The 26,612-nt window shown below is 40.5% G+C and overlaps 1 protein-coding gene across 3 annotated transcripts in view; it reads right to left on the bottom strand.

The window, feature by feature from the left end:
• Positions 1 to 26,612, bottom strand: part of ACSL4 (acyl-CoA synthetase long chain family member 4) — a 92,849-nt gene that overhangs the window by 48,645 nt on the left and 17,592 nt on the right. For all 3 annotated transcript variants that reach the window (XM_075539454.1, XM_075539452.1, XM_075539453.1), the window contains exon 2: positions 2,589 to 2,641. The gene's annotated coding sequence lies outside the window, so the exon portion shown is untranslated. The remainder of the gene's footprint in view (positions 1 to 2,588; positions 2,642 to 26,612) is intronic.

The following is a 26,612-nucleotide window of genomic DNA, read 5'->3' as shown; positions in this document are numbered from 1 at the left end:
TTGAAAAGCAGAAAATATTAAAACCTGAACAAATTTAAAAGGATCATAAGGAAGATCATTTAGGGGGCTAAATGTGAACCTAACTGCATCTGCAACAATCCACTTTCCAATGCGTTCTGCATGTTAGCAAGGCTGCTCACATCCCCGGTCCGTGGTCAAGAGGGCCTTAGTCCACATGCATTTCCTCTTTACCTTTTTTTTAACTGAAACAGCTTTAAATCACAAACAGGGAAATCAAATGATAAGATACTGCATTTTGAACTATGTCTGCCATAGTAGACTTTACAGTGTTCTCTGAAAACAGCCTATTCACATCCCTCAACTATAATAGGAGGGGATTCACCATAGGCTAAATCTACTTGCAGGTGTGAACCCTGCAAATGGACTGGGGGCTTCCACTGTCAACCATACCCTTCTGCAGACCGGGTGTTCACAATTTAAGCGCTGGTGCTATCCTTTCCTTTAGATTGGGTTATTATTTACAATCCTTGGATCACACAGGCTAGTGTACTTCCTCCTTGTGGATTTAGTTAACTCCTCATCACTTTAATAATTTTTTTCTCTTCCAAGTCTATAAGGGCTCCAAACCTCTCGCCTCAACCCCCGGCCCATGCACATGCTGTGCGTGAGTCTGTGTGCGCGAGTAGCGGCATTCTGATGCCTGCAACAAAGAAACACACACACACCTTCAAACTGGTGACCTTTAGGTTAGCAGCCCAATGCATTACCCAGTATGCCACCAAGGCTCCAGGGCTCCTGTTATTACTAAACCCATTTTTCATAGGAGGGAATTGAGTCACAAGGAAGCTAAGTAGCCTGCCAAAGTTCACATAGCTAGTCAGCCTCAGACCAGATTTTTAAAAAGAGAAAAGGAATAGCAAGGTGACTGGCATAGCTTAACCAGTTTTTGCATCAGCTCTGGTGGCATAATAGGTTACAAAACGAAATGCGAACCACAAGGTCAGCAGTTCAAAAATACCAGTCACTCTACAGGAGCCGAAAGATGTAAGACTTATAGTATTGGAAACCCATCGGACAGTTCTACTGTGCCCTACAGGTTCGCTATGAGTCAGCATCCACTCCATGGCAGTGAGCTAAGTTGTGGATGGATACTAAAATCAACAACAAACAAAACACACATACATTTATTTATTCCCACTGCCAAAAAATAAAATATAACCCATTACAATGGAGTCAGTTCTAACTCTGTCTTTACAGTCTGTAACTCTTTCTAGAAGCAGATCGCCTCCATTTTCCTTGAGGGCTGGTAGATTTGAATCACCAATCTGTGGGTCACAACCTAGTGCTTAATACCATGTGCCACCAGAGACTTTTTTTCATACAATAAAGGCCACGTTTAACTTCCCCAAATTAAAAAGACTGTCTTACAATAAAATGCAACCCTTTACAGTGAAAAAGTTTAGCTGATTTTCCTCCCTTCACCACAAACCAGTATATAATTCACTTCTTAGCATTGGTCTAAAGCTTAATATTTGGGAACCACTGAACTAGAGAACCATCAAAGTCTCAGGCTCAAAAACTGTGATTCTAATTTTAGCTGTGTTACTGCGTTTCTTTGTACATAAATGACTCCTGGTAGCTTTGACGGACCACTGATAATGGAAATCCAACTATGCATTTCATTTATACTATTCCTTTAAATCATCCTTGTTTGTAAAAAGATATTTATAACTCTAGAATAATTTTGAAATTCTTGTGAGGGGCAGAGTTGGCTCTTCCATCCCCAAAGTTTGCCGGCCCCTGGACTACAGCAAATGCCTCAATAAAGGACAAAGATAATACTGAATATTTTGTAGAAAAAAGAAACTGAAATCTGTTTTATAAACAACCACAATAAATTAGAAAAAGCTCCAAGTTATTGGGGTATGTTTAAATTACTTTGCATTTTACTTTATTAATAATAAAGAGCTATTGGTTGTAGATTAACTGTGCTAGGCACGAAACTAACACCTACATACACTCTCTTAATCCTGAAAAAAAATTCTGTAGACCAGGTAATTCACTCACTGCCATCATTATTCCAACTCATGGTGACCCTATAGGACAGGGTTGAACCACCCCTGTGGGTTTCTGAACCTGTGAACGTTGAAGGCCTCATCTTTTCTCCTGAGGACTGGCCGGTGGTTTTAAACTGCTAACCTCACAGATAGCCCAACGCATAACCCATTATGCCACCAGGGTTTCCTGCTATTCCTAAGACCTTTTTGCATCTATGGAAACTGAGACAAAGCAGAGGCGAGTAGCCTCCCAAGGCTCAGTTAGTGAACCTCAGTAGTTGGGCTTTTTTTGGTATAATTCAAAAAAAGGATAATATTTTTATTTTAATTACCATTTTTCCTCGTATGAGTGGCAAATGACTGGAACTTTAGAAGTTGCACAGGGTAAAAAAGTTGCCTTATATTATTTTTCTACATAGTGCCTTTTGAACAAAACATAAATGTTGGTAGGGTTTTCCCACTATAACATGAATTCAGATTTCTGTTAATATGACCAGTATGGGTCTTTCCCCCCCTTCAAAGGAGTTCATAAAACCACAAATTTCGAATTTGTAAAGGAAGAATACTTACAGATTACTGTCTTTGATCTTAAAAACAACCCGTATGTCTTCTGTGACTTCAGTCTGCAGAAAGAGACAATTATGAGTATCGTGACATGAGAAGAGCCCCTTGGAAAGCTCAACAGTGGTTTCATATAACCTGCGTGCGTGATGATAAGGAAAAGGGAGAAGCAAGAAGTGACTGTCAGGGAGGTCTGAAAAGATGGGTGCTATTGGTGAGCGTGCAAGCGAGTGCACTAACTGGTCTGAGTGGAAACCTAAAGATAGTATCATTTTTCCTTCCTTTATTCCTTCTTAACCTTGAAATTCCTTCTGTAGGGAGTTTTATTTTATTATTTTACTTTAATTGGAAGTTCATACATTTATCATAATATTCCATAATTCAAACACATCAAGCAGTACTGCAAAATTGCTACCCAGTTGCTCTATAGAGGGTACCCCCCCCTCCAAAAAAAACCTGGACTTTTCTTTTCAAAGCTATGTATTTAAACTTTTTTTTACGAAACCACCTCTTTCACTTTCAAAGTACTCTCCATTACACTTAAAACACTTGACAGATCTGTAATTCCATTCTTGGAAACATTTTCCAAACTCATCTGTTTGGATGGCTGACGGTGGTACCACCATCGTTTTTTTCTTCATCTCTTCTACATCATCAAATCACTGTTGTTTTATGTCCCCTTCATTCACAGAACCAAAAAGAAGACGCATGGTACAAGGTCAGGTGTGTGGGGCAAGAGAGGCTTGTTTTTGCCAAAACCTGGCGCAGTGAGATGGCTAGCAGTTCCTGGTCTGCCACACATCAGGCCTTTTTTGTCACATACTGTTATGCAATGGTTTTCAAAACCTCTAAATAAAAAGCTTGATTAACGGTTAGACCTGGTGGAATGAACTCCTAATACACTGTCCCCCTCATAGCAAAAAATCAAATGAGCATCATCTTGATCTTTGATTTCACTTGATGAGCTTTTGGGGAGCGAGGTAACAATGGCATCCTTCACTGACTTGATTGATGTTTGCTTATGAGGTTATAAGAATAGGACCATGTTTTGTCACCAGTAATGACCTTGTGGGGAAAAGTCTAGATTGCTTCAGAGCTGTTCTTCCAATTCACAGCATGTTTCCAGTCAATGTTCTTTTTCCTAGTCAGGCAGAACCTGAGGCACACATTTCCCAGTGACCCTTCTCACTCCCAAATCTTCCATTAAAATTACTGAGCCCAGCTCTAAGAGAGTCCAAATCACTTCCCCATCTCTTTAATGGTCTGTCATCAGTCTTAGAGCACAAGTGCATGGATTTTGTCGACATATTCATCTGTTCTGGAAGTTGGAGGATGTCCAGAATGAGGTTTGTCATCAATCTACATTTCACCGTTTTTGAAATAAAAAAACCACTCACACGTTTGAGTTTTTCCCATGGTGCTACTCTTGTAAGCTGTGTTCAACATCCCAACCGTTTCTGAGGCATTCTTCTTCCCGAGCAGCAAACAACATTTCACCACAGCACCCTATTTATCATAAATCGGTCATCCCCCAAAAGGAGGTTTGAGTGAAATTGCTTTTATGAAAAAATTCACTGTGACCAGACCCTCCCCAGGCGACGCCACTGGATGCACTAACTCAGAGCTAGTTGCTTGATACTTGTCTGAGAGGTGTGTGTGTGTGTGTGTGTGTGTGTGTGTGTGTGTGTGTGTGTGTGTTATGAAAGCTCTGCCCAACAGAGGTTTTTTTCCATTTTTGTTGACAGGGTACCCCTCGTATAGATCAATTGTTTAAAATTCTTCAAGAGCCATGCCTCAAGAAGGTTAAGGGCCAGTGTAACAGGGAAGGTTGACATCTGCACAAGAAAACTAGTCATGGATCAACATTTGAAACAGTAAAATAAGGCCTCTCAGTAATGATATTCCTTTCTTACATTTTAACAGCACTGAGGGTGTACTGATGGCGCATGGATGGTGCAATGATCAAGCACTTCACTGCTAACCAAAACGTCAGTGGTTTGAACCCACCAGCTGCTCCATTATAGAAAGACGTCGGCAGTTTACTTGTATACAGATGTGCAATCTTGGAAGTCCTATATATATGGTGGTTTTAATTTTGTTCTGCACAGTAGTTGAACGAGCAAGCCCTGATGACAAAATGGGCTCAGACTTGCCAATAACTAACTCCCACAAGAGAAAGCTGTGTCATTCTGCCTCTATGAAAATTACAGTCCTGAAAATGCTGACAGGGGGACAGGGCTCTGCTCTGTCCTACAGAGTCCCTATGAGTTGGAATCCACTCCATGGCAATAGGTTAGGTTGGGCATTTATCGGTGCTAAAGGAGCTTGATAATATTTGCCTGTCTGAGCAGGGCAGAGGCCCGAGAGAGAGCATGGCTGCCAACCTGGCTGGGAAGAGGTGCTATGAACAAAAGAACCATATCCTTAACATTTGTGATCTGTCAACTTTCCCTATAAACCTCCATAATTGTGTTGTCTGTGAGTTCTGTGTGACCAATGCAACTGATGATCAGATCCAGCAGAGAAGTGCAGTGCCCTAGCAGGGGTGGTAGGTGTCAGCATAGGATAAAGGAAAATACAGGGGTAGTGGCATGTCCATAAGCTGGTGTGCAGTTAGAGTCTCCTTCCCTGTAGAAAGATGAAGGAAAGGACCAGGTATATATCCATCTACTACTGCCAGTGTATGCCCTTTGTTGTAGGAAGCATCAGGCTGATCAAGGTGTTTACTAATGGGTGACTATTTAGTCCCCTATGTCTGTGTCTCTGCAGACAAAAGCGTTGCAAAATGACTGTTGTTTGTGACTTTGCTGCTAAAAGCATTGAGAGATGACTCAGTTATTTACTATCTCTTTGAGGCTCTCTTGAATCTTGCATATCCCTGTGATTGTCTTTGAACCTAGTGCTTTTATTATTCTAAGGTTAAGAAACTGTGACTAGTTAAGTTACATTTGCATAGATAAGAGTTTAGGAATGTTTAAATTCTTTGATGTTTGTTTTGTAACCAATTCCTTTATGTAAGAAGAGTATATAGACCAAGCTTCAAATACACTGGAGACTTCAATCCATCAGATTGGAGTCCTCCCAATCCCATGCTTTGTACATAGCTCTTTCTTTTCCGCTCATCCGGCAGTTCATCCGCACGCCTCAGTTCAAACCCAGCTTGATGCGGGATAGCTGGTCTAAATCCCCCGAACTTTGTGGTGGTGGTGGCAGTGGCTTTTAATGGAACTACTTTTCAACTTCAAGTTCATAACCTTGAATATTCTACTTTTACTAAAGACAGTATCAATACATGTTTTAAAATGTTAGGGCTATAAATAGAAGCCATACTACCATACTTTTGGATTTTTCTCCCAGAGTACTAATATTTGCCATTACCACAAAGAAGGGAAAGGCTTGTATATACATATTAAAATATCCAAAGATCTCACAAACTGAATTTTACAGACAAAAAATGTATTTCTCTTTCTTCTATGTATGTATACACATATAACTTATCATTTATATAAGGTGTATTTAAATATGTTATCATATAATTCAGATAAACTGTAAACAACAATAAAAGGACCTACCATAAAAGCATATCAAGACCTACAGGTGGCAGAATATAGAATTAATTATCCTTTGCAACTATTTATTGATGATGTCATTTTCCAACTTACACAAACAATAAATACTTACAAAGGATAATTAATATGATATTCTTTGTGCTTGGGATGGAGAAGTTGGAATGAGTAATAGTATCAGAAAATTCACTCCGTTTCCATATTCAACTCATCTCGACTGTCACAGCCCTAAATTAGTTGGAAGCATCTCTTCAGAGGAGCTCCAAAACAAAATATAGAATTTTTACCCATGCTTAGAATCTTAAAGTATATGACTTTCATCATTAGAAAAAATAAATGACAACCCAACAGATGAAAGATAACCAAATTGCATTTTCTGAACTAGCGTAATGGGAGTTTTTCTACACAAAGGAAAACGGACCCATCTCATTCTCCTCTCATTTAAGAACCTTCCTACAAAGCAAAGTCTATTCAAAGAAATTGAAGTAATTTAATACAAAAGAACTAAGCAGATTACCACCAGAAAAGGGGCACGTTGATTCAAATGGTAATGCCCTTTTTAGCCATATTTTTCCCTCAGGAGTATGCAAGATTTTCTTTTTTTTAACATTTTATTAGGGGCTCATACAACTCTTATCACAGTCCATACATATACATACATCAATTGTATAAAGCACATCTGTACATTCTTTGCCCTAATCATTTTCAAAGCATTTGCTCTCCACTTAAGCCCTTTGCATCAGGTCCTCTTTTTTACCCCTCTCTCCCTGATCCCCCCTCCCTCATGAGCCCTTGATAATCCACAGATTGTTATTTTGTCATATCTTGCCCTATCCGGAGTCTCCCTTCACCCCCTTCTCTGCTGTCCATCTCCCAGGGAGGAGGTCAATGGTGGATCCTTGTAATCGGTTCCCCCTTTCCAACCCACTCACCCTCCACTCTCCCAGCATCGCCCCTCACACCCCTGGTCCTAAAGGTATCATCCACCCTGGATTCCCTGTGCCTCCAGCTCCCATATGCACCAGTGTACAACCTCTGCCCTATCCAGTCCTGCAAGGTAGAATTTGGATCATGGTAGTTGGGTGGAGGAAGCATCCAGGATCTGGGGGAAAGCTGTATTCTTCATCGGTACTTCATCACACCCTGACTGACTCATCTCCTCCCCTAAACCCCTCTGTGAGGGGATCTCCAGTAGCTGATGAATGGGCTTTGGGTCTCCACTCTGCACTTCCTCCTTCATTCACTATGGTATATATGTATGTATGTATATATTTATTTATTTATTTATTTATTTTGGGGTGATGCCTTATACTTGGTCCCTTTGGCACCTCGTGATCGCACAGGCTGGTGTGCTTCTTCCATGTGGGCTTTGTTGCTTCTGAGTTAGATGGCCGCTTGTTCACCTTCAAGCCTTTAAGACCCTAGATACTATCTCTTTCGATAGCCGGGCACCATCAGCTTTCTTCGCCACATTTGCTATTGCACCCATTTGTCTTTGGCGATCGTATCATGGAGGTGTGCAGCCAATGATACGATTTTTTGTTCTTTGATGCCTGATAACTGATTCCTTCGGGATCAATGTGAGGAAATTGGAAAGCCTTAGTTTGGCAGGTTTTCGGTGCTGTGTTTTCTTTTGATTTTTACCAGACTGAGGTGTGTAATATGGTTTCTTTCTACTTAACAGACTCGGTGGCAGAAAGAGACAACTCAATGAGTTGATCATCTCACAACTAGGGAACAAGGCAGCCCTGGGCAAGCCTGACCCACAGAACAGCAGGGGGAGCAAAACAATGGCCAAGCAGCTACCAGAAGCTTCGTTTCCATAGAAAATGACCAGACACTGTTGTTCAAGTTCCTATTTTGGGTCAGCTTTAAAACAAACCTTGAGTGTGTTTTTATTTTTGCTGGTGTTTTTCCTTCTCTCCTCTCTGCAAATAAGTTGGTCTATTAACCAACATTTTGAAAACATTCTTTCAGAAGAACAGTCAATACTAAACTTGTAATAGGAATCTGTTGGAAATGTTTCAAGCATGATCCATCCCTATCTAGTACTGAATGTCACAAGGATGAATCTTTGTAAGTTTAAAATAAGGTGTTTCCGGAAAGAGTGGAACATATTAACAAAGTTCTTAGCATTTCGGCATCAAATCTAAAGAAATGTCAATTCTGATGAGTACTCTTCAAAATAATTTCCTTAACAATAGTCTTTTAAAGGCCTTGCTTTAGATAAAGAACTATATCATATAATATATATTAGCACATACGAGGAGATGAAAGTATCCAAACTAGAAATACAGTTCTCAGTTTAGAAATGTTGGCATCTGCAAATAATAGAAGAACAAAGTCATCTGGATGGCTCCATTATAAATGCTTGTATTTGAGTGGATACATTGAAAAACTAGTAAGATATATACCAGCTATAATGCTAGTTATTAATACTGGTTAATTTATATGTTTTATATAGGTTCAAAATACATTTTTGCACTCTTTGTGCTAAGAAATATTTTCCAAAACTTTTATGAGAATGTGTACACTTAAAAAAGTCCAAAGACAGATTCCAGTTTGAAACTTTGTTAGCATCTATTTGGTTACATAACTACTCCCAGGCTCTAAAATAAATGTGATTACCATATATACTCATGTATAAGCTGAGTTTTTCAGCACAAAAAAAATGTGCTGAAAAACAGGTTTGGCTTATACACGGGTCAATGGTACCCCAGCGAGGTACCATTTCTCTGATGATTGCCGTTCCTCCCGTTCATTCAAAGCCCGGCAGACATGTTTGTTTACTCACATCTAATCAGTCAGAGCAGTCCTATGACGTGGACGGCTCCAATTCGCAGAAGCACCCGTAGTGATTCACTTACGCAGGCAGCTGACCTGATAAGGATGTGTCTGTGGCTGCGCTTCGTCTCTCCCCTCTGGTCTCTGTGTTAATTCACATCCTGCATTTCCCACCCTAGGCTTATACTCGAGTCAATCAGTTTTTCTGGTTTCCCAGGTAATAATTAGGTACCTCAGCTTATACTCGCGTCGGCTTATATTCAAGTATATACGGTAAATAAGAAAAACAGAGCAATTGACTTAACCTAGGATGTGAGTTCCAGGCTTCCCCGGGGCCAGATAAATAATCTCCGTGCAGACAAATTTCGCTCCCTCTTTACAAGAGTGTAGACTTTCAGAGCTGAAATAGGCTTTCAAATGAGGGTAGTGAACTAATGTCTGAGAGAGAATTTGTCCCCCAAGTCCTACAATCACCTAAGAAACGCCCACTTTGTTGGTGTGCGGACATTAGGAAAGTAGCCCAAGGAAAATTAAAGATGTTTTTACACCGATTTTGATTAGTTTTACTCTTGAAGTAATGATGTAAGACTAGAAGACAGAATGTGATAGTATAGGACGCACAGAATTCCTATCTGTCAGCTGTCTAGGATTCAATTAACAAACTACAGTATAAAAAATGAACAGCATGATCTCTGAAAGTTTCAAAACAGCAATTCCATTCACACAGATTTTAGTTAGATTTTAGTCAGAATTATCAACAGATCATACTTTTGAAATCATCTAAGATGTAGCCTAACTATTATGAAATACCAATCACTAGGGGGAGATAAGTTTTGACGTATGAAAATTGCTATCACATTTGTAATTCTTACTCCAGTGATCGAGACTCTTACAATAGTGATTTTTAAATATTTTGGAAAATGAGATTGCATGATATCCAACGTGGAATTTTCCCAAATCTTTTTCTTACAAGTTTGTTCAAAAGAACAGTATGGATACATGAAAGAATCTGAATTTACAAGGCTTTCATTAAAATACTTAAGACTTGAATAGAAGCTGAGGGAAGTGTTTACTAGTTCAAGTAATCTTGATGAGAAAGTACCTCAGGGTAACAATAAAAAGCTTCAACAAATTTTTGTACAATTTTTGCCAGAAGATAGTTTTATTGCCATTTCATCTACATTCCATATAATTCCATAATTCATTCAGACCAAGAAGAGTTGTACAATCTTCACCACAAACAATTCTAGAACATATTCTTCTTCCTCGTACTCAGTTATTCGTGTAATTATTCTTTTAATTATGGCAAAACTGTACACAACAAGGCATTCACCAATTCCACAAATTCTCCATGTATACTTCTGTGCTACTGATTATACTCTTCGTGTTGTACAACCATTATTGATCTCCTTTTCCCAAGTATACCACCGCCGTTAACATAAACTCAATGACCCCTCAGAAAACCCTTTCCTCCTTCACCCATGGTAACCACTGATCACGTTTGGTTTCTTCTTTTTTATATATAGTTTTTTTTTTCATATAGTATTCACATATTCTATACTTCCATAATTAAATTGCTTTTGAAGAGTCCATATACAGTATCATAATCAGTTCAAATGCCCTCTCCCCCTCCCTCATTCATTGTTTGCTCCTCAAATCCCCTCACTCTCCCATCCCCTCTACCACCACCACCACCCCACCACCCTGCCTCCCAACCCCCAGTAATGCATTGCATTCGTTATTGTTAATGTCTCTATGCATCCACTCCCTCTGTGCTTCACAAACTGGGAAAGCCAACAGAAACCATAAAAAAACAAAAGTAGACAGACAGAAAATAATAATAATATAAAAAGAAAGAATAGGAAAAGAAAGACCACCATCAATATTTTAAAAGCCAGAAAATAAATCTCTCTCATGGAACAAGACTAGAGCAAATTTAGGTTGGGTCAAAAGGGAGATCAATTGAATAAGTATCATAGTATACCATAGTTCAATTCACCACCATCAAGTTAATGATAGTCTCTGTCTGATAGTAAAACTCTTCCAGTCCCTTGCTGGTGACTAGAAGGGATCTTGCTGGTGGCTAGAGGGGATCTGACTAGATACTCTGCAGATGGATTTTGGGTTCCCACTGTCCTCCACAGACTTCCACAATTGGCTGTTCATAAATTAATCTCTGATATTTTTCCCTTCATCATATTTGGATTTTGCTATCATCATCTTTGGATCACACAAGCTGGTGTGCTTCTTCCATGTGGGCTTAGTTGAGCCCTTACTTAGATGGCTGCTCATTTGAATACAAGCCGTTAAAAGCCCAGATATTATTCCATCCAACTGATAGCCATGCACCATCTGCTTTCTTCACCACACTCTTCTGTAGCTCCCTTATCTTCTGTGATCTCTTCAGGAAGGCGAGCATTGAGCGAGGCCACATTATAAGAACTAACTGTTCTGGGATTGGGGCTAGAAGTAAGTAGGGGCCCAGAATCCATCTGCTTGTCCATGGGTTATAAATAACTCTGGTTTAGTGGCAGTCATTAGGAGCAGAACAAAAACCAACAAACAAAAGGAAGAAAAAAAAGAAATGAAAAAGAAAAACATTGTCCATCATTCCCCTGGAGTATAAGGCGTTTTGTATTTTTAAACAACAAAAACACCAGTCCTAGAAAATATAGGTTAGCAGCCCAAAGCATAATAATTACGCCAACAAGGCTTGTACCAAATATACACATAGAAATGATTCACCAATTAATTAATAAGCACTTATGGAGCAATACCAGTAGGAGGGGAAAAGTATCACTTTCCCTCTACAATAAATGGGCCTAAGAAATACATTTTTAAACATTTTTGGAAACACAGCCACCTAGCGCTAAAATATTGTCAATGACTGCCAAAGTGCCATCGGAGGCCACTGCTGTTTATAATATTCTATCCATCATTTCATTTCCTCCATGAATAATTTATATTTTCCGATGAGTCAGAATTGACTCAAGAGCAGGAAGTTATTTTTGTTTTTTTAACAACTAGTAATGCATTTGGGGTTCCATTAAAAGTACTCGTTAAGAAACAAATTGCCCAGTGTTGCCAAAGGCATGCAAAATACATTTAATACACCAGTGACAGATGTATAATTGATACAAGCTTTATAGAAAGCAATTTGGCAATACCTATTGAGTATTGAGTGGCCTTACCACATACCTCATGACCAAGTAATTTCAACTTCCACTTCTAGGAAGATCGTAAGGCAAATTCTCAGAGACGCACACACAAAATAATCAACATCCGGCAGCAAGCAGAGTGATGAATATAAAAAAAACATATGGAAACAATACAATAGACAAATGGACCGTGCAAACAGCAGTGTCCACAACCTGGAGCTACTACAAGGTCCTGGATAGAGTGGGAGGAAAGCATATCAAGATCAGGATAGACACCAGGCTTACTGGCTGAGACTGTCGGGCCTGGAAGACCATGGCCCTCACCCTTCACGTCTGTCACTAACCTGAACCCACGCCCTTGTTAGAATCATACATCACTTGAGAATATTGAATCAATTAAGAGCATGGACCAAGGGGCAGAAGGTGAAGAAAGGAGGAGGAATGAAAACAGGAAACACTGGGAAGAAATGGGATAAGATGGTGCATCGAGGGAATTGAAACAGATAAGTGTAAATGGGATGAATGTAAAACTGATGATCTGCTCTGTAAACCTTTGCTTAAATCACAATAAAATCATTTTTCTAATGCAGAAGAGAGTCAGCCTGTGTTATAGATAACAGAAAAGAATTAGAAACAGCTTCAAATGCCCAACAAAAGGGGACAGGTCAAAGAATACATCCAATACTGCACAGCCGTCAAAAGTAACATTGTCAAAAGAGTTCAGAACATGGGAAAATGTTCAGAAAAAGCAAAATGTTCTAAGATGGAATATATGGATAAATCTTTTTTAAAATTATGCAGGCTATCCCCCCCTTAAAAATGGGTTCATCTCTGAGTTGTGGAATTATTGGTGATTTTCAGCTTTGCCCTTGTAATTTTCCTGCATTTTCTAACATTTCCCTGCTAAATACACTACTAACACCATATAAAAACAGAGCACTCATCTGTAAACAGTTTTCAGGAAATTATGGATGATGGTGGAAGCCCAACCGCCATCTGCAGGGTCCCTGAGTGGCTTGGGTGTCCGGGGAGCCCCCGCGGAGCAGTCTAGGCTTGTGACTAGTGGAACGTTGCACCTTGTCAGTAGCTCTATCTCTGGACCCTTCTCTAACTGATTCGGGCTTTTCAATATTTTCTGCGTTCTTTTTGATCGAAGTTTTTCTGTTTTACTTAGCCAATGTTACTGGGTCCCTTTTTTTTGGCTTAGTTTGGATCTAGGAAGACAGCAACTGGATTAAAAATTACTTAGGGGAATGGAGGAGGAGGAGGAGGAGGCATGGAAGAGGAAGTAATGGGTACAAGAAGAAAATGTTCCCAAGGTGATAGTGGTGAAAATTGCATAACCCTTCTTGATACGATTTAAACTATTAAAATGTGTATTTTCATTATAGCTCAATAAAGCGATTTCCAAAAACAAAGCAGAATGTATAGCATGAGGCTTTCAAAATTAATTCTAGTGTGTATCTAGGTATGCACTGTGTTGACAGGTGAGATATATATGGTCCATAAGGCCATCTGGCCCTACACAAGGAGGCCAGGTGATCGTGGAAAAGGTGACTTCAACTGCACTAAGAAAATCTGACTATACTCAAAGCAAAACAAACTCACCTCATATAATCTATGGGCTGAATGAGCCTTCTTTTCTCTTTATGTAACTATCACAGTAAGTGGTTCCTAAAGCTAATTAGGCATTTCTGTGCTCACCTGTGGCAAAAACTGACTACTAGCAAGGGAATAGACAATGTCACAAAGCCAGACAACCACTGGTGGTTCTGCACAGATGACAATATAAATAATCGCTCAAACATCACAGTTCACCTCACTTATCCAATTGAAACAAACAGGAAGCCAGATGCTAGGTGATGATTGCGTAAGATGTATAGGCACCACGGCCTACTCTTCTGTCTCCAAATGAAAATGACTTCCCGTAACCAGATTCAGTCCCTATAGGGCAAGAGGCAGGCCCCGAGGAAAAAGGTTTCAAACCAAAGGTACCATCAGGTAACACCTTCATGTCTTGCATGTCTGTGCTGGTTTTCCACACAGGTGATAGGAGGGATGGTAAAGAAAGTGACTTTCAAAAGTTCGCTCTCCATCACTACCCGCCTGGTTTACAACCTGAACTCGTGGACCAAATGCTCAAACTTCAGGGAGTATCAGCTTGCCTAATGCTGCCTCGCTTCAGACATTCCATACAACTGTGGTATCTCATTACAAATGTGTACTAGCAGACTTAAAAAAAAAGTAGGAGGCAGAAAAGGCTGAATCATTCCTTTCTTCCCCAGTCTTCATTTCAAAATGTGGCAGGCAAAACAGCCAAGTATTATTAAGTAATCTCACTTCCGGTTAGGCCCACTTCTACAAATGTCCTGCAATAACCTCTAACTGTGGTCTAGCAGCATAATTCACAATACCAAAAATGATATATATATTAATAACTTTGTAATATACAACAATATATGTACCACCAAAATAATGTTTTTATTTCAAAATAAAGGGAAATGTATTTGTGGTCATGGGTGAACTGAATAGAGCCAGTTATTTGTTTGCTTTATGACAATATTCTTTATTGAATAAGTCTTGATTAAAATGCCTTCAGGAGGTAATAATTTATTCAAGTCAATACAGTCGGGAGTTCCCCTAATCTCAAGCTAGTAAATCTGGTTTCCATTAGAACTTCAAGTTTTATTCTACTACTTTGCTCCTTTTTATCAACTCATCTATTGGATCCTTGATCAAAATATCCAGTAATGTCAGTCAAGCACTATCCTGTTCTTCTGGTCCCATGGTACAAGAAGCAGAAGTTCAGGAGGCAATTAGACCTGCAGTCCAATTTCTTCTCTCATCCCTGGATCTCCTTCTACCGGTGTGGCTCTGCGCAATAAGAAACCAATTGTTGTATCTTGGGACAATGCCCTTGTTTATTTATTTGGTTGTTTGCAAGGAACCATCTTCACTGTCATTACATCGATTGGACTCATTGTGACTCTATATGTATGTCTATACATATAGACATATACTATACACATGTATGTCTGTAGAATACACTATGATCTGGATGGATGGTCAAATGCCCATGCAATTTGTTCACATTAGCCAGTGCTTCTGAAACTAAGCTTATAAAGTCGATCCTTAAAATGAGGGTGGGTCACATTTTCCAACTTGCCATGGATTGGTTTATGCCTGTTGTCTCAGCACAGTTATCACTATAGAATCCCTATAGATCACCCTAGTTAGGACCCTAACACTGGTTCTACAAAGAGGAGGGCAAGAAGGCAACTTTAGACTTCAGTTTCTGTTCCCTTGCAAGCTAAGCAGGAAGCTCCTTTGAGGCACAGGCCATGTCTGCTTTGACTAGCTATGTAATTAATTCTCAATCTTGGTGTACAGTTGGTACTCAATAAATATTTGTGGAAGAGCATGGAACGTAAACAGCAGGCTAATGCAGGAAAGGAAATCAAAGAAAGACTGCCAAGTTAAGTCTTTCACCATAGGTAGATGTTCAAATCACAAATAGAAACCCAACCTCTGTCCGGCTGACCCCAACTTGTAATGATTCCATGGAGAAGTCTATGCCTGTTCATATCTGCCATAGGGCTTCACGAGGCTCATGGGAAAAAATGGAACTATAATGGATTTTTCCCGCAAGCTTCTGGAAGCCCCTTGGATATGAGTGCATTTTTCACGTGTTGAGAGGCTCAAAAATAAACATGGGGAGTGTCATGCTCGAATGGAATACAACTTTAGGTCTGTTTGAGGTGGGAACCATGACTCTGTGAGTGGTGAGGGAAAATAGTGTTCAGGGTATTTATGCTTATTATTTTCATGTCCCATATTCTAAAGCCTTTGAAAAAGTTTCAAAAAGTTGAAAATCTAAATGGCATGGCAAAATTAATTGTCTAGTCCATCTCTCTGAATACTACTCTAACCAAATCATACTCAATGCCCTCGAGTCAATTCTGACCCATGGTGACCTTACCGGACAAGGTAGAACTGCCACTGTGGGTTTTCTGAAACTGTAACTCTTTACAAGCATAGAAAGCCCCATCTTTTGCCCTCTGTGAGGCTGGTGGTGTGGTGGATTGCAGTCTAACAAGTAACCCACGACACCGCCAGGGATCCTAAATATTACTCATTAGGCTAAATGAAAGAAAGCCTAGTGGCGCTGTCATGGCTGCAGAGAACATTGGCAAGGTGAGCTCATGAACATGGAAGCAGGAAAAGAAAGAGTATTTGATGAGGTGGTAAGTAATGGTACATCAAGCGGCTTGTTATTAAGGTACCACTGATGGCAGCAGTGCTGACTGGCTAACCAATGCAACTGTAGAGCCAGGAGAATTCAAAAGAAATGCGGATTCTCTTGCAGAATTTAGGTTGAATGCTCAGGAGTCTGTCTCCAACATATAGACGGGAGGATACAATGCCAGTAGAATCCAGGTTCCTGTGAATATCACCACAGGGACAGGTCTTAACAACTGTGTTTATCACAGATATCTGGAATGTGAGTTTGTCAACATTTTGCAAAGCCAAAAACGTTTCAGGGTCAGCTCACCATTCTAAATACAAAGTGTAGGACAGGGATTCTCACCGAAGAGAAGGCCAGAATAATCTAGAATGTGCCAGGGAAATCAATCTATACAAAGCAACCCCTCATGGATTGCAGCTGACAGTTGGACTGTACTCACATAAACTCTTCAGATTGACAGCTTCTTAAATCCTGTCATTGGAAAACTTCTTGATGTTATCAATACACTCACCACCTTATGCCCCAGGGGGGATGACTGACCATATTTTTTTCTTTGTTGTTTCTTTGGTTTCTTGTTTTTCGGCCTTTTATTTGTTTTTGTTTTTTGCTCTCCTTCTTGTTGGTTTTTGTTTTTGTCATGACCACCAAAGTAAACCAGTCATTCATAACCCATGGACAAGCAGATAGATTCTGGTCTCCAACATAATTCTAGCCCCAATCCCACAACAGTTGGTTCTTATAATGTGGCCCTGCTCAATACCTGCCTTCATGAAGAGATCACTGAAGAGTGGCGAAGAATGTAGATGGTGCCCAGCTAGCAATTGGAAAAGTGCCTGGGGTCTTAAAGGCTTGTATTCAAACAGGCAGCCATCCAAGTGAGGCATCAACTAAGGTGTCAACTAAGACTGCATGGAAGAAGCACACCAGCCTGTGTGATACAAATAAGAAAATCCAAATAAGATGAAGGGAAAAGTATCAGAGGTTTTGAACATCCAAGTTGTAGAAGGTTATGGAAGACCATGGGAACCCAAAATCCATCTGCAGAGTATCAAGTCGGATTAAACCCCGGGCAGATCCCCTGGAGTCACGGGCAAGGGATGAAAATAGCTTTAAGAGATTACTATACACTTGCTTATAGTGGAGCAAACCATGGTATAATATGATACTTGGTCTGTTGACCTCCCTCTTGACCCAACCTGGTTTTGCTCTAGACTCAAATATTTCTTGCTTGTTCTATGACAGAAATTTCTTCTGTCTTTTATTATTTTCCTCTTTCTGATTGTTTTTTTTATTTCTACTGCTAGGTTTCCGTTTGTGAAGAACAGAAGACAATAACTGATGCAATGGGGAGTGGGGGTGGGAAGGGGGAAGGAATTTGAAGAAAAAACAATGAATGAGGGAAGGGGGAAGGAGCATTACAATTGATTGTGATGATGTATATACAACTCTTTTTAAAAGTGATTTAACTATGGAAGTGTGAGAGATGCAAATATTATAGCAAGAAAACTACATACTTTAAAAATAAAAAAGAAAGAAAAGAAAAGAAGAAACCAAACTTGACCAACGGGTACTATGGGTGAGGGAGGAAGTGTTTTTCTTTGGGGCACTGATTTTATGTTAATGGTGGTGGAATAATTTGGGAAAGGTTATCAATAATGGTTTTACAACACAAGGAGTATCATCAATGGCACTGAATTATACATGCGGAATTTGTAAAATTGGAGAATGTTTTGTTGTGTATAGTTTTGTCATAATTAAAAAATAATTACACAAATAGCAATGAGCACAAGACAGAAAAAAATCTAGAATTGCTTGCTGTGTTAGTCTGGGTACATTAGAGAAACAAGTCCACAAAATCTCATATGTATAAGAGCGAGTTTTATATAAAGGGTAAGTGCACGTCAAGAAAACATCCCATGGGTGCATAAGCAAATGTGGTGAAGAAAGCTGATGGTGCCCGGCTATCAAAAGAGATAGTGTCTGGGGTCTTAAAGGCTTGAAGGTGAACAAGCGGCCATCTAGCTCAGAAGCAAATAAGCCCACATGGAAGAAGCATACCGGCCAGTGCGATCACGAGGTGCCCAAGGGACCAGATATAAGGCATCATGCAAAAAAAATATATATATATAAGTGTGTGTATGTATGTGTATATATGTGTATATGTATATATGTATGTGTATATATGTATATATATCATATTAAATAAAGGGGGAAGTGCAGAGTGGAGACCCAAGGCCCAAGTGTCGGCCAATGGAGATCCCCTCATAGAGGGGTTTAGGAGAGGAGATGGGTTAATTAGGGTGTGAGGTAGTATCGATGAAGAACACAGCTTTCCCCCAGATCCTGGATGCTTCCTCCCCCCAACTACCATGATCCGAATTCTACCTTGCAGGGCTGGATAGGACAGAGGCTGTACACTGGTACATATGAGGGTTGGAGGTACAGGGAATCCAGGGTGGATGATACCTTCAGGACCAAGGGTGTGAGGGGCGATGCTGGGAGAGTGGAGGGTGAGTGGGTTGGAAAGGGGGAACTGATTACAAGGATCCACATGTGACCTCTTCCCTGGGAGAGGGACAGCAGAGAAGGGGGGAAGGGAGACTCCGGATAGGGCAAGATATGACAAAATAACGAGGTATAAATTACCAAGGGCATATGAGGGAGGGGGGAATGGGGAGGGGGGGGAAAGAGGACCTGATGCAAGGGGCTTAAGTGGAGAGCAAATGCCTTGAGAATGATTGGGGCAGGGAATGTATGGATGTGCTTTATACAATTGATGTATGTATATGTATGGATTGTGGTAAGAGTTGTTTGAGTCCCTAATAAAATGTAAAAGAAGAAAAGAGAAAAAAATGATTAGGGCAAAGACTGTACAGATGTGCTTTATACAATTGATGTATATATATGTATGAACTGTGAAAAGAATTGTATCAGCCCCAATAAATTGTTAAAATTAAAAAAAAATAATACACCATAATAAATAGGATTTATACCAGGAAAAAAAATAAATAAAATGAGGACTTTCAGAATTATAAAAAAAAAAAAAAGAAAACATCCCAACCCAGTGCTGCCCAAGCCCACAAGTCCAACATTAACCTTTAGGTCTGACACCAATCCACAAAGTCCTCCTCCATCTCACAAAACGCATACTATGACGCCGACTGCAGGAGGAAAACTGAATCAGTGAATGTGTAAGCATCTCAGTGCTGGCAGGGGTCTCCACGGGGCTGCTCCAGCACCCAGGGCTGCACTGTGGTAGGTCCATGTGGCTTCTCTTCAGTAATGTCTTTCAGGAAGTGAGTCTCGCCAACTGGCTAAGGCAGCTGCACCCTGGTCCGACCATCACAAAGCAAGAGACCCGAGAACTAGAAAGGCGAAGCTCACCCAGCCATTTCTCTCTCTGCCCTTCAATTAACCCCACATGGGTTCATCAACCAGGTTGGCACAATAAACTTTAACTACCTCACTTGTGATGATTGCACAACTCTTCTTGATATGACTGAACTACTGAGTTGTATGACATGTACATGACGATGTGCCAGTAAAACTTTTTAATACAAAGAAAGTACCATATGAAAATGCCAAGTGTCAGTTGAAAATTCAAAGATGAAGAGTGAAGATTAAGGGCAGTGGGCTGTTGGAGGAAGGGGAGGGGGCTGTGGGCATGGCTCTGTAAATATTCTACACACATAAAAATTGCCCCAAATAGAAATGTTTACTAGAAAAATAAACTGTGTATTAAGATCACATTTTTTTCAGCTGGCTACACATAAACAAGACTATATTGAACTAGAACTTTAGTAGCACGTCATTATGCCTTTTAACAGCACAACAGGAAGTGAAAAGGCCTCTCCTATGTCGAGTATAGCCTAGCGTGTACACGTTGAGCTGCTAACCATACAGTCAGCAGTTTGAAACCAGTCATGCCACAGGAGAAAGACCAGGCTTTTTACTCCCTTAAATAGTTATAGTCTTGGAAACTCATGAGGGTTTCGTGATAGGGTGGTCTCATAGGGTTGCTAGGAGTCGCCGATCAAATTGGAGAGAATGAGATTTGGTTTGGAAATATGAAAGCGATACCACCCTACTGGGCATAGACTCAGTGAAGTGGGGAGCAAACAGTTAAATCCCTGTCTTACTGAATCTGGTAAATGCCATTACTGAAAAGGAACTACCATAACCTGGTTATTTGAGGAGCGAAGGAATTAAAAAGAAGTCCAGGCAGTAACAATAGGAGCCTGATGGCAGAGTGGGTTGTGTGCTGGGTTGCTAAACATAAGGTCAGTAATTTGGAGCCAATCCACAGGAGAAAGAGAAGCCACTCGACTCCCATAAAGAGGGAGCCTCAGAAACCCACAGGGGCAGTTCTGCTCTGTCCAAGAGAGTCACTGAGTCGGAAGCGACTAGCTGGTCATGTGTTTGGCTTGCTTGTTTTTTCTTTTTATTTCATGTTAGTCAGTAACAACCTTTTTCTAGTCATGGTGTTTTATAAGATCTAGTTTCTAAAATCCTAGGTAGTTAAACATGTGTGTGTGTGTATGTTTGATCAGCAAATATTTAGTGAACATTTGTTAATCAGGCTTCAATGCCCTGCCCAAACAACATTTACTCTTCAATCAGTATTTTCAATGGACAACATACGAACACAGAAAGCTACATGTATCGGTAGAATAGGTCATGGTCAACAGTATAATAACTCTTAATGAGATTATTACACATTTTGATGAAAATCCTAACATTTATCCAAAAGGAGTCCAGGTGGCATAGTTGGCTATATGTTGGGCTATTAAACACTTTGCAGGAGAAATATAAGGTTTCAACTTCCATATATATTTATATATAACAATAAGGAAATAGATCTATATATTTAAATATTAAGTATTAAGGTAGCAGAATGACGGACATTGGGCCTCGACTCAAGTACTTCCTCAACACAAGAACACTTGGTTCTAATAATCTGGCATTCTGTGGAGCTCACCTTCTCCACAGGATCACTGAAGACAAATGGGTGCATAAGCAAATGTGACGAAGAAAGCTGATGGTGCATGGCTATCAAAAGATATAGCACCAAAAAAAAAAAAAGATATAGCACCTGGGGTCTTAAAGGCTTGAAGATAAACAAGCGGCCATCTAGCTCAAAAGCAACAAAGTTCACATGGAAGAAGCACACCAGCCTGTGTGACCACGAAGTGTCCACGGGATCAGGTATCAGGCATCAAAGACCCAGAACAAAAAATCATATTGTGAATGAGGAAGAGTGCGGAGTGCAGACCCAAAGCCAATGCCCATCTGTAGACAATTAGACATCCCCTTTACAGAAGGGTCACAAGGACGAGACGAACCACTCAGGGTGCAGTATAGCACCGATGGAACATACAACTTTCCTCTAGTTTTTTAATGCTTCCTCCCCTCCAGTATCATGACCTCAATTTTACCTTACAAATCTGACTAGACCAGAACATGTACACTGCTACAGATAAGAGCTCACAACACAGGGAATCCACGAAAGATAAACTCCTCAGGACCAATAATGAGAATAGAGATACCAAGAGCGTAGTGGGAAAGTGGGGTGTGGGGGAGGGAATCAATCACAATGAGTGACATATAACACACACCCAGGGAGATGAACAACTGAAAATTGGGTGGAGTGAGGCAGCGAATGATGTATGATATGGAAATTATAATAATCTATAATTTACCAAGGGTTCATGAGGGAGAGATGGATGGTGGGAGAGAAAGGAAAAAAATGAGGCGCTAATATCAGGGGCTCAAGTAGAAAGAAAATGCTTTGAGAATGATGATGGCAACAGATGTACAAATGTGCTTGACACAATGGACAGATGTATGGATGGTGGTAAGAGGTGTAAGAGCCCCCAGTCAAATCACTAAATTAAAAAAAAAAAAAAAAGATTTGCTGTCTTGGAAACCCAAAGGGTCAGTTCTGCTTTGTTGCTATTAGTCAGGATTGACTTGAGGGCAGGCAGTGAGTGAGTGAGTGAGTGAGTGAGTGAGTGGGTGAGTGAGTAAGTGAGTTTGGGAATCACTCAAAAGAACCCTAGTGATATAGTCGGTTAATTATATATAGGCTGTTAATCAGAAGGGAGGTGGTTCAAATCCACCAGCTTTCTACTCATTGAGAAGTCAGGCAGTTTGTTTCCATTAATGATATGTAGCTTTGGAAACTCCAGGGCATTCTACTCTGCCCTACGGGATTGCTATGTGTCAGATTCAAATTGATGGCAATGGATTCAGCAGCACTGCCAACTAGTTGATTCTGACTCATAGAGACGCTATAGGGCAGAATAGAACCTCCCCTTTGGATTTCTAGAAGCTGTAAGTCTTAAAGGGACTAGAAAGCCTCAAATTCCTCTCATGGATTTGAACTTCTGACCTTAACAGTCCAGCATATAACCACTAAACCACCAGGGCTCAAGGTGAGTTCAGTTAGGCTAGGTTAAAGGATTATGCAGTTTTACCTGTAACAGCTCTCTTATCTAATAATGCATTTTATTTGAACTTCCTTCTTCAATTTCTGGAGAGAAATTGATTGAAGCAAGGAGAGGTATTCACCGCCAAAATATTAAAGTGAGATTCTGAAAGAGAAGAGTAGAGGGAAAGAAAGGCATAGCCCAAGTACCATAAAAGAATGTCTTGATGAATCGCATCTGCATGCTAGCCAGCTGGCACAAACAATACTGTTGTCTGCTTCCAAGACCAATCCGGAAAGGGTAACATTTGGATGAAGCTCCTTCGACTGCAGAACACACCCAATAGAGGTTGCATCATTTATGTGTTTAAAATGCCTCAAGATAAGGTGCTCTCCCACCCCGCCAGGATGGAATGCGAAACATGAACTTCAGGAACAAGATGGACAGAGAAACATCCCAGGACCAAAGAAGCCCAAGCAGAGGAGTCTTTTTTCAACCCATTTCAATGAAATATTAAGGGAAATTATGTAGCTCCATACAAAGGTCAGTCAATAAACTTACTGCAAATTTAACATGATGATACCACTAGTCACTATTTGCCCAAACTCAAAAACAAACTCACTGCCATTGAGTTGATTCCGCCTCATATTGACACTGTAGGATGGAGTAGAATTGCCCCGGTGGGTTTCCAACCCTCTTTAAGGTTGTAAAAAGGGTTCTCTTGATCCCGAGGAATGATTGGTTTCCAACTACTGTCCTTGCAGTAAGCAGCACAATGCGCCACCTGCTGTACCACAAGGTCTCCTTGCAGCTATTTGCCCATTATCTCTAATGTGTTTCACTTTGGCATCTGCAATGTAATTTGCCTGCAAGACATCCCTTTGCAGTTGCTTCTTTAAGCTAGGCTATAATTCAACCCTCCTCAAAACATCTAAAATCTATTTGAAATCAACAGCAGTACAAAAAATACTGTATATAAAGGAGGTTTGCTTTTTCACATATGAACGAGCTTCAAAAAATTTATGGGAAAAAATTTATGGACGTAAAAAACAATGGAATTTTCCCAGGAACTTTTGGAAGTTCCATAGATACATGGAATGATATGTGGTTTACTCTTCTTCCAAAGCAAAAGGAGGTCAATGCAAATAACAGGTTTGCAAACAATATTCTCTCTTCACCATATACTCTGTTCCCTGATGATTATGTGTCTTGTCAGACTTTTGGGTTCATGGATAGTATGCCAAGAAGTTACAAAGTAGTTTCAACATATCCAGCTATGCCCAAAGGTAGAAAAGAAAGGCACTGAAGTGCAGAGCCTGGTGTAAAGGCCAGGCAATATCCAGGTGTCCCACAACAATGAGTCAGTGCCCATGGAGAATGGTCTCACAACAACAGAACACAGAGTCCTAGACCTGGTCAAGGTCCAAACTCAATCACAAATCCTGACCTTTTGAAGGACAGCTCCACAAAACAATGTTGTACAACTCTAGGAACATGGCAGGTTTTGCATTGCACCTGCTAGCTGCAAGCTCAGCAATTCAAAACCACCAGCCACTCTGGAAGGGCAACAAGGCTTTCTATTATCAAGATGTATAGTCTCAGAAACCCACAAGGGCCATTCTACCCTGTTCTATAAGGCTGCCGTGAGTCCGGATCAACTTGCTGGCAGTGAGTTTTGTTTTGTTTCTTGTTTTGGAAATAAGGAACTGTGTAACTTTGAAATGTCGTTTATTTTCTCTCAGACAAGAAGTCAGGATCATCAGAAGAGTCAACATACATAAGAACTGATGCTCGAAACTAAAACTCCTACTCACTGCTCCCAATGCAAATGAAACATCTTTCTTCTTTCCATGACTTCTGGATTACAACAGCCAGAAAACAACGAACACATTTATCTTAGTAGTACATTAGCTATAGATGATTAAAAATGAGAGAAACTGATTCCAGATTGAAGAAAAAATACCTCTTCCAACAAAAATTAGCTGCTTTAACATAGTCTTCAAAGTTCATAAGCAGCCATGCAAGTGCAACTATTGATCTATTCCTGTCTCAAAGACCAGGAGTCCTGGTGGTGTAGTGGTTATCTGTTGGGCTGAGATTCATGAAGTCAGCAGTTCGAATCTACCAACTGTTCTTTGGAAGAAAGATGAAGGTTTCTACTTCTGTAAAGAGTTATAGCCTTAGGAGCCACAGGGATCAACAGGAATTGGAATCCACTCGATTGCAGTTGAATTTGGAATTTGTCATCTTTATTGAAGCAGGCAGCTACATTTTTCTCCCAGAGACTGACTCAAAACACTGCCATTGAGTAGACCCCAACTCCTAGCAGCCCGATAGGACAGGGAAGAACTGTGCCTGTGCAGTTCCAACACTGTTACTCTTGATGGGAGTGGCCAGTGGGTTGAAACTGCTGACCTTTCCCTTAGCAGCTGAATGCGTAACCACTATACTACCATGGCTCCTATACTTATCTATTGCCATTTTAATATGGAATCTCTAGAAGATTACAATTAATGTAAATGTACACACGAACACACCAATTTAAGACATGCTTCCAAACCATTACATTGTCTTTAATACGTGACACTAACAAGAATCCAAGTAGAGCAGCCCATGTAATCTGGGGTAGGGGAGAGCTGAGGTGCATAATATCCTCAAGAGTTCGGGCATTTTGCTTAAAATGTGTAGCGTGTAACTCTATTTGAATGAATACGCTAATGCGGACATTTCTCTCTATTTTAGGGCACAAACACTACATAGCACCCCAGCTGCAGGTTGCTCTACTCATTCACCAACAAAGAGCTCCCCCGCAATGGGTCTGAACCCTGCTTTTTCTAGTGTCCAGGCTAATGAAATTACTTGTGTCACAGAAATTCTAATCTAGTCCGGTGAGAAACTGCCCGCACAGAGGGGCCCAAAGTACCTTTTCTAAACCCTTTTGTGTGTTACCTGGGTCCGTGACACTTTATGAACCCCAAATAGTCTTTCCAAAGCTTTTAGACCATCCTAGCAAATCCTTTAGGCCGTCCTAAACCCAAATCCTCACTACTAGACCAGTAGGTAACATCATGGTAAAAGGAGAAAAGACTAAAGTTGTCCAAGGTTTCAACTTGTTTGGACCACGATGAATGCTCACTGCCGCAGCAGTCGAGAGATCAAATGATGGGTTGCATTGGGTAAATCTGCTGCACAAGACCTCTTTGTTAAAATGTGGAAAAGTAAGGATGCTATTTTGAGGACTAAGTTAAGCCATTCCTAAACCATGGTCTTTTCAATAGCCTCATATGCACGTGAAAGCTGGACACTGAAAAAGGAAATCCAAGGAATCGATGCCTATAGATTGTGATGCTGGCAGAGAATATCGAAAGTACCATGGATTCCAAAAATAACCAACAAATAGGTCTTTGAAGAAGTACAGTCCGCATACTCCTCAGGAGCAAGGATGGTGAGACTCTGTCTCGTGTACTTTGTATAGGTTGTCAGGAGAGAGAAGTCCCTGAAGAAGCATCTTTGCTTGATCAAGCAGCAGAGCCGAGAAATAGAGGAAGACCCTGTACAAGATGGATTGACACAGTGGCTGCAACGATGGACTCAAACAATAAGAACAATTATCAGGCTGACACGGGACTGGGCAGTAGTGCGCTCTGTTGTAAACAGGGTCACCATGACTCAGAACTGACTCGAGGGCAGCAAATGACGACAGACAACCCTTGAGGACAGCAATGCTTCTGAAGTAGGATTTTCCCCTTCCATACAGGAGACTCGGGTGCAATTTCTGGTCAAGGCACTTCCTATGCAGCTGCAACCTGTCTGCTATGAAGTTGAACAGGTTTCAGTGGAGCTTCCAAGCT

Source organism: Tenrec ecaudatus, chromosome X (genome assembly GCF_050624435.1).
Source record: "Tenrec ecaudatus isolate mTenEca1 chromosome X, mTenEca1.hap1, whole genome shotgun sequence".
NCBI classification, from domain to species: Eukaryota; Metazoa; Chordata; class Mammalia; order Afrosoricida; family Tenrecidae; genus Tenrec; species Tenrec ecaudatus.
The sequence above is the reverse complement of the archived record's forward strand: the minus strand, read 5'-3'. Positions and strand labels throughout refer to the sequence as shown.